The sequence below is a fragment of the Sturnus vulgaris genome, unplaced genomic scaffold (assembly GCF_052056855.1).
Source record: "Sturnus vulgaris isolate bStuVul1 unplaced genomic scaffold, bStuVul1.hap1 Scaffold_146, whole genome shotgun sequence".
Classification (NCBI taxonomy): domain Eukaryota; kingdom Metazoa; phylum Chordata; class Aves; order Passeriformes; family Sturnidae; genus Sturnus; species Sturnus vulgaris.
The window spans coordinates 1,658,768-1,668,113 of NW_028276065.1; the positions used below are offsets into that span (position 1 = coordinate 1,658,768).

The window sequence follows — 9,346 nt, forward strand, 5'->3', positions numbered from 1 at the left end:
TCTCACATCTGTGCTCAGAATTGAGATTTGTAATCACAATTGTAGTTCAAGTCTCCAGGTCACCATTCCAGTTTGGAATCACAATTGCTTATCAAGGCTTGAGGTCCCAATTCCAGGCTGAGCTCACAATTGAGGTTTGTAATCACGATTGCAGTTAAAGACTTGAGGTCACAGTTCTAGTTTGCGGTCACAATTCTGGTTTGGAATCACAATTACATTTCAAGGCTTGAGGTCATAATTCCAGTCTGAGGTCACAAATCCGGTTTGGAATCACAATTGCAGTTCAAAGCTCAAGGTCTCAATTCCAGTCTGAGGTCACAATTCCAGTTTGGAATTACATTTGCAGATCAAGGCTTGAGCTCACAATTCCAGTTTAGAATCACAATTGCTGTTCAAGGCTCGAGGCCACAATTCCAGTATGGAATCACAATTTCATTTTTATATCACAATTCCAGTCGGAGCTCACAATACCTGTTTGGAATCACAATTCCACTTTTATGTCAGAATTATAGACTGATGGCAGAATTACAGTTTGAGGTCACAATTCCATTTTATGTCACAATTCCAGTCTGAAGACACAATTCCAGTCTGGAATCACGATTCCACTTTGCAGTCACTATTCAATTTTGGGATGACAATTCTCATTCAGAATCACAAATCCAGTTTGGAATCACAGTTCCGTTTCATAATCGCAATTCCAGTTCGTTATTAGAATTCCATTTCGAAATCACAATTTCACATCTGAGGTCACAACTGCAGTTTGGAATCACAATTGCAGATCAAGGCTTGAGGTCCCAATTCCAGTCTGAGATCAGAATTCCGGTTTTGAATCACAATTAAATTTCAAGGCTTGAGGTCACAGTTCCAGTCTGCGGTCTCAATTCCAGTTTGGAATTACATTTGCAGATCAAGGTTTGAGCACACAATTCCGGTTTTGAATCACATTTTCATTTCTATATCACAATACCCATCTGAACTCACAATTCCGGTTTGGAATCACATTTTTTGCTCAAGGCTCGAGCCCACAATTCCAGTCTGAGGTGACAAGTCCATTTTGGAATCACAATTGATGTTCAATGCTTGAGGTCAAAATTCCAGTTTGGAAAAAAAATAGCTGCTCATGGCTTTCAGTCACAATTCCAGTCTGAGATCAAAATTCCGGTTTGGAAACAGAATTGCATTTCAAGGCACGAGGTCACAATTCCAGTCTGAGGACACAATTCCTTTTTGGCATCACAATTGAAGTTTAAGGCTCGAAGGTCAGAATTCCAGTCTGAGGTCACAATTGCAGTTTGGAATCACAACTGCAGTTCAAGACTTGTTGTCACAATTCCAGTCTGAGGTCACAATTTCGGTTTGGAATCACAATTGCAGTTCAAGGCTTGAGGTCACAATTCCAGTCTGAGGTCACAAGTCCATTTTGGAATCACAACTGCAGATCAAGGTTCGAGGTCACAATTCTAGTTTGAGGTCACAATTCCGATTTGGAATCACAATTGCAGTTCAAGGCTTGAGGTCACAATTCCAGTCTGAGTTCACAAGTCCATATTGGAATCACAATTCAAGTTCAAATTTTGAGGTCACAATTGCAGTTTGGAATCACAATTTCAGTTCAAGGCTTGAGGTCAAAATTCCAGTTTGAAATCAAAATATCTGTTCATGGCTTGCGGTCACAATTCCTGTCTGAGGTCAAAATTCGCATTTGGAACCACATTTGCAGTTCAGGGCTCGAGATCACAATTCCAGTCTGAGGTCACAATTCCGGTTTGGAATGACAATTGCAGCTCAAGGGTCGAGTTCACAATTCCAGTCTGAGGTCACAATTCCAGTTTGGAATCACAATTGCAGTTCAAAGCTCGAGGTCACTATTGCAGTCTGAGGTCACAATTGGAGTTTGGAATCACAATTGCATTTTAAGGCTTCAGGTCAAATTCCAGTCTGATGTCACAATTCCAGTCTGAAATATTAATTGCAGTTCTCGGCTCGAGGTCACAATTCCAATCTGAGGTCACAATTCCCGTTTGGAATCACAATTGTATTTCAAGTCTTGAGGTCACAGTTCCAGTCTGAGGTCACAATTCTGGTTTGGAATCCCAATTGTAGCTCCAGGCTTGAGGTCACAATTTCAGTCTGAGTTAAAAATTCCAGTCTGGAAACACAATTGCAGTTCAAAGCTCAGGGTCATTATTCCAGTCTGAGGTCACAATTCCATTTTGGATTTACAATTCCAGGTCAGGGCTTGAGCTCACCATTCCAGTTTGGAATCACAATGTAATTTCTGTATCACAATTCCATTCTGAGATCAAAATTCCGGTTTGGAATCACAATTGCAGATCAAGGCTCGAGATCACAATTGCAGTCTGAGCTCACAATTCCAGTTTGGAATGAAAATTGCATTTCAAGCTTCGAGGTCACAATTACAGTATGGAATCCCAGTTGCAGTTCAAAGCTCAGGGTCACAATTCCAGTGTGAGGTCACAATTCCCGTTTGGAATTACAATTGCAGTTAAAGGCTTGAGGTCCCAATTCCAATCTGAGGTCACAATTCCGGTTTGGAATCACAATTACATTTCAAGGCTTGAGGTCAGAATTGCAGTTTGAGGTCACAATTCCGGTTTGGAATCACAATTGCAGTTCAAGTCTTGAGGTCTCCATTCCAGTTTGGAATCACAATTGCAGCTCAAAGCTCAGGGTCACTATTCCAGTCTGAGGTCACAGTTGCAGTTTGGAATTACAATTGCATTTCAACGCTTGTGGTCACAATTCCAGTGTGAGGTCACAAATCCGGTTTGGAATCACAACTTCAGCTCAAGGTTCGAGGTCACACTTCCAGTCTGAGGTCACAATTCCGATTTGGAATCTCTATTGCAGTTCAAGGCTTGAGGTCACAATTACAGTCTGAGGTCGCAAGTCCATTTTTGAGTCATAATTCAAGTTCAAATCTTGAGGTCACAATTCCAGTCTGAGGTCACAAGTCCATTTTGGAATCACAATCCAAGTTCAAATCTTGAGGTCACAATTGCAGTTTGGAATCACAATTTCAGTTCAAGGCTTGAGGTCAAAACTCCATTTTGGAATCATAATATCTGTTCATGGCTTGCAGTCACAATTCCAGCCTGAGGTCAAAATTCGCGTTTGGCATCACATTTGCAGTTCAGGGCTCGAGATCACAAAGAACTGCCTTGTTGTCATCAAAAGATCAAATCTCATTAAGAATTCTATGACAACAATGTAATGGACTTCCAGGAACCTCATTAATGCTCTCGGTTTCATTTTTGTGTATTTTTAATCCCTCATTTGGCAGCTTGTAAAACTTATCTTGGAATTCAGAGGTCAAGCAGGATTGACTTTGGATTGACCTTCACCTCTGGTTCCACTTTGTGCAAACACAACTTGTGCCAAGGTGGGTGAACTCATCACCTCAACTTTTCACTCCAGAATATCCCCTACTTATTTCCCTGTAGATGAACTCAGATCCACTCCTCACCTCCACTGGTCATCCAAGCGTCCATTCTGTTCCCCACAGGCCCTGGTGGCCCCAGGGAGCTCCCTTGGCCTTTCTCCTGCCCCTCTCCAGCCCGAGGCTGCTCCTCCTCTTGCTCCCTCTGGCTTAATCCCGTACGGTGCCTCTCCCTTCCTGGCCGCCTGCTGCCGAGGAAGGAGGACACAGAGAGTCTCGAGTGCTGAGCCCTCCCTGCTACCCCTGCAGAGCCTTGGCTGCGCTTCCCAGGGGCCTCGGATTTCCCAGACAAATTGTCTGCTGGGCTCCCTTCCATTACCTCAGCAATCTCCTCAGAAATGCCACCTCACTCCCCTTGACATCCCCTCACATTTTCTTACACAAACAGTTCTTGTGTCCCCTCTAAATGACCCCGGGTTTTCAGCTAAATGAATGGCATGACCTGTGCCCATGATTCACCCGACCAAAATCAAGAGCAAATGGTGGTTGGGCTTTAAGAACTTGAAATAACTTTGAAGCAAAAGAGATCACCTTTTTCTTCTGGGTTTGTTTTCTTTCAGATGCCAGACTTGCCTCTGTGGATGCGTGCTTAACTCTTGCTGCAGGGGACTGTCAGGCCTGAATGGCCGTGAGTTCGTGTTCTTCTCACTGGGGAATCAGAAATTATTATTAATTAGACCACAGAAATGTTTTCTGAAACCTCTCCCCTTTCCTGCCCTTTGCTGGTACATCTCCTGTTTGTGCCTTTGAATTTACAGCTGTTCCCTGATGGCCCTGCCTGACTTCTGTGCAGCTCCTAGCTGGGAAAAACTGGGAAAACCTAGGGGGTACAGAGGTGAAATTTTTAGCTGGATTTTTCTAAAATCTCTAATTCTACTGAAATTATTTCCAATCCTCCAGTGAGAAGAGCAGGAACTCACCGCCATTTAGGCCTGACAGTCACTGCAGGAAATCTGACACAGTATTAATAAGTAACCTTTCCTGAGAGCAGTCATCACCCCAGTCCTCCAGCCTTGGCAAATTTTTTGCAATGAATGGACCCAAATTCTAATCCTTAACCTAAATTTCTGTCAGCTTTTGTTAGAAAGATACCAGACAGTAAATCATACAACAGAATTTTAAAATTGCACAAAGAATAACAGGCCCAGACCAAACCTAACCACCCCCATCACTGCTCCACCCCAATTTGGGGAGAAACAGTGATATAGTTTATAAATACTCTCCTTCCATGCTATTCAGTCCTTCACTGCACATCCCCAGAGAGGATTCACTCCACCTTTTGTTCCCAACAGCACCTCTCTCTCCAGCACCAATCCCACTTGTCACAGGCACAAAGGGAGCAGACCTAAGGCAATGGTTCCAGCAGCAGCGGCAATCCCAAGCTCCCTGTTCCCTGGATTGCTCATCCGAGCACTCCCAGGAATCTCACTTCAGCCCAGTCTCTCTCTCCTCAGAGGGAAACACAGCCTGACGGGACACGGCTCTGGCACTCCATTTCCTCTTTTTCCTGCTGAACTGGAAAGCCACGGGGTAAGCGCAGTCCCTCAGACCTTGCACCCCTGAACACCAGGAGAGCTGGAGTTTCACCCAGATCCCAGATTCCCTAGGCAGTTAATCCCAGCAGGGAGAAAAAGAGGATCCCTGCATTCTCTGAGTTACCCCACATCATGGGCAGGACCAGGAGCCCTCCAGGCACAGACCTCTGGTGCTGAAGCCTCTTGGCTTTGGCTGCTCAAACACCACAGCTCTTGGCAATGATGGGAGGAGTGTAATGATTTTTCCTGTCCTGAAAGAGAGGAGGAAAAGAAAATTAAGTCCACTGCAGAAGGATTCCAGCCCTCACACTTCTGCTCTGATGCTCGCTGTGGGGTTTTATCCATGACAGGTGACACCAATTCAGAGTGCCCTTCTCCAGCATTTTTATTCCTAATTATTTCAGACATTAAAAGGATGCTAATTTTTCTTATTGCATTCTTTCCTTAATTTTAACAGAACCATTTTCATCCCAGACCCCACTTGTCCGTTATTCAATCCTTTAGCACTGGACTTTGCACAAAGGGATACCCGTGGTGCTGCATCACAAGAAATCCCAAAGAGAAACCCCTCCAAAACCTGACAGAGAAAGGTTTCAAGGCACTCCAGAACACAGACAGATGTTCATACCTTGTCAGGCCAGACCAATTCTGTCCCATCCACCTGAGCTGTGCAGGTGAGGCAAAGGCTCCCCTTCCTCCTAGGGAATCACTGTGGTCTGAGACCACAGATATCCATCCTGGGGAGCACCTGGAAACAACGTGGGAAAGGCAAAATTAGACTGTTTTCTATCAGAAAATGAGTAATAATAATAATCAAAACTTCTGGACAAATTTAGTAACATCACTTTCATATGATAAATACAGGCCATGCCCATCCTTCAAGCCCAGGTGAAAACAGGAAAGAGAACTACAGGAAAAGCAGAGTCCCTTATTTGGATGTATTTCCTAAAGACCACATTGTATGCTCTTTGTTTCTTTAAAAGAATGGATTACTGGTAAAAAGCATCTTGGGTCCATATTTTATCAGCCACAGGCAGGACAAGGTGAGCTACATCTGGAGAGCCAGGGAGATGCAGGACCTTGGCACACCAAGGATAAGAGCAAGGGAAGCAGGGGAGGTGTGGGGGGAGAGCTGGAGAAGTGAAGGAACAGGCATTTTCTTGTTCAGATTCATCAGTGCTGGGAACTTGGAAAACACATGGTGCTGCGTGCATCGAGGACATAATGCCCACGATTTGGTTGTTTTCCTTTGCTCATAACCCTTGGCTTCATCCCCTCTCCAGAGGAGCAGAGAATTCCTCCAGGGTAAGGGTGAATCTGGTCCCACTCCAGGGATGTGTCCAGTAAAGGAGGGGAGTTGTTTAGAGGAACTAACTGACCACAAAAATCAAACCCATCATACACTGAAGTGGCCTACACTGAGCTGTAACACCAAGTGTTCACAGCAAGCAGTGGCACAAAGTGCACGCAGGACCAAGAAGTACCACTTCATTCGGTTTTTCTGCTTACATGTATTTTAGTTCTGTTTCCCTTCACAGCTGCTATTCTGCCAAGGTCAGTTCCATTTTCAGAAGCCTGTGTCACATGTAGTCAAGGCTGGAAATCCTCCCTTAGGATTTCCACATCACATCTAGATTTGCTAGGAAGCACATGCACACACAGATGCCCATTTCTGTGATATGTCAGTCAGAAATCATGTAACCCAGCAACTTGCTCCTCACTGCACCACTTGGAAATACATTCAAAAGCCAGAAAAACCCCAACCAAACAACAACCCACAAAAGACACAGCTTAGCGCAGCTTCATCTTAATATTCTGGTCAGTGATGGAGAGAAAGGAGGAAAGCTATTCTTCTAGTTCTGCACCAAGCAGTTTGAAACAGCCAGTACTGTCCCCACCTGCAGCTCTGGCAGCTTCCCTCCTTCCTTCAGCCTTGCCCTGACTTCTGAGGGGCCAGGGGCACCACACAACCCAAAAGGATCAGCACTCACACCCACCGCTAGTACAGACATCTTCATGGTCCATCTTTGGCCAAACAAACTCCAGGATATTTTTGTTTTCCTGACAGACTCGGCCAACTTCATTCCCATTTATCAAGGCAACAGACACCCTGTATGGCTCTGGGGTCAGAGGACCTCTGCTGGCACAAGAACCCAGGAGAAGATTGGAAGGAAGAATCCAAGAGCAAATTGAAATCCCAGCTATGCAATGAAGCCCTGCTTCTGGCAAGTTCCTTGTGGCTTTTGGGGCTCAAGAAAAGCCTTTAGACCATAAAAACATAGGTGAAAACCCCACACCGAGCACTTGGCTTTAAAGATGTTGCACTTAATGTTACAGACAGAATTGCTCTGGGATTTGGCATTTCCTGCACCCACACAAACTCATTAAAAGAATTAAGTGCAGAGTCCTGAAACTCAGTTCTTCCAATCTTATTTTGGTGGTGTCACTTGACATACCTTAATCCACAGCAATTCTTCAAAAAATGAGAAGCAACCCCACCCCCCTTCAGTTTTCCAGTTTAAAGGTTCTCTTAAGAAAAAGTTAAAGAAAAGAAGAAAAACCCAAGACCTACTATCAGCTAGTGTACCAACCACCTGTTTTCCATAGATTTTTATTACACCCAATGGCTTCTCTAAGAAAATAAATTTGTACCTGCAAAAACCTGTGGGAATTACTGCGTTGGGATGGTCGGAACAAACTCAGGCGCTCCCTGTATTCTGGTCTTGAAGTTTGCAGTTTATTTCATAGGGCGTGGCTATATATGAGGCCCTGCTAGGAACTGCAGCTGCAGCTCAGAGCAGGACAGAGAGAGAGGGATAGAGCAAGAGTAAGAGAAGAGAGTAAGAAAGCAAGAGCGAAGGGAGCGTAAGAGAGTAAGAGAGTAAGAGAGATATTTTCCCGTTTACAATACAATAAATCTATGTTGAATATTCTAATTTCCACTAACCAATCTAATACAAGATACAAATTCTCTAACATTTGCATGCAACCGAAAGGAATCACTATATTACCATGTTTTACTGCTTTTCTTATCTCTCAATTTTATCTGGGACCCTTCCTGGCATGTCTAGGGAGGATGTCTGTTTGCTTTTTGGTATTCTCAGCATCTAACATTATCTAAACAAAGGGGCCTTCAGGCATTCAGTAGCTTTCAGCCACACAGTCGAAAATTGCTATCATTTCTATTTTGCTTATATTTTCCATATATTTTCCATATTCTCAAAGTCTTTTGCTAGGCACTCGTACTTATAAGGTTTCCCTAATTCATCCTTCCCAACAAAAACCCATCCAGGAGGGGCAGGTGTTTCTGAGCCCACACCTCGCAGGTAAAGTATCAGAGAAGGAGTGGCACAGAGGGATCCAAAAGTGCCCAAGAGGTTCAACTTCACTGTGTTTGTGCAGTATTATTTGAAACCAAAGCTCTCTGCAGCTGCCCCAAGCCTGGAGTCCACAGAAACGAAATGAGCTCCCCCTCCTACCACATTTTCTGCCTTCTCTCATCAAGGGAGGATCACATCATGCAAAAGATAATAGAGAAGATGGTAACAGCAGTCCAGTGCCCCCAGGATGGCTGGCACCAGGGTTCATTCCATCCTCTGGCTGATGGAACTTAAACCCAGGTGTTCTGGGATTGAAGGAGCAGTCAAGTTTCGCCACTTGCCGTTCCACTCCCTCCCACGTTTGCAGAGCAGGAATATCGCTAGGTTCCATATTACATCCCAAAGAAGCAGCCCCGGGAGTTCTGCTGGAGCTATTGGCTCACAGACTTCTACACACTTGATCAGAGAAATTTAACTTTTCTAAGCAAAATACTTGAGAAAAATACCACTATGATAATACAGATTACTTCAAAAAGTGAAGTGATCACTATGTCACCTAACAAACCACTAAAAATACTTTTCAAATATACTGAGTCACACTACATACTTTCCTCTGTTAGAAAAAAAAAATGTTTAAGAAGAGTCTTAGGTGTTACAAAATAAACTACTACCTGCTTGAAGACCAAAAAAGAGCTCCTCATCCTGGAGTAATTCCTTCACAGCAGCCCAGTCTCGTGTTAATTGTTTCAGTGTCAACTAGAGGTTCCAGGATATCGGATCTAAGTCTTCGACTTCTACCGGGAGTTCTGGTGCAATTGAAAACACCAAGAAGCGTGCGACCCTTCCTCTGAAAATAAAATAGATGTAAAGAACACATGCAGAGATGGCAAGTGTCAGGAGACGTTTACAGGCAAGAATCTCCTACAAATATGAGGTATGCTTTGGCATGCTTAGCATGTCCCTTTTTTCTACGTTTATTATATCAACTCCAGCAGTTTAGGATGCTAGGAAATTCAATGTGATTTAATATA

General features: G+C 43.9%; 1 long non-coding RNA gene across 1 annotated transcript; it reads right to left on the reverse strand.

Moving 5' to 3' along the window:
- Positions 1 to 5,223: 5,223 nt before the first annotated feature.
- Positions 5,224 to 9,066, reverse strand: LOC148219369 (uncharacterized). Its single transcript, XR_015799807.1, has 3 exons — positions 8,987 to 9,066; positions 5,624 to 5,743; positions 5,224 to 5,246 (listed from the first exon to the last, which is right to left on the reverse strand). It is a non-coding gene; the product is annotated as an uncharacterized LOC148219369 (long non-coding RNA).
- Between the last annotated feature and the right edge of the window lie 280 nt (positions 9,067 to 9,346).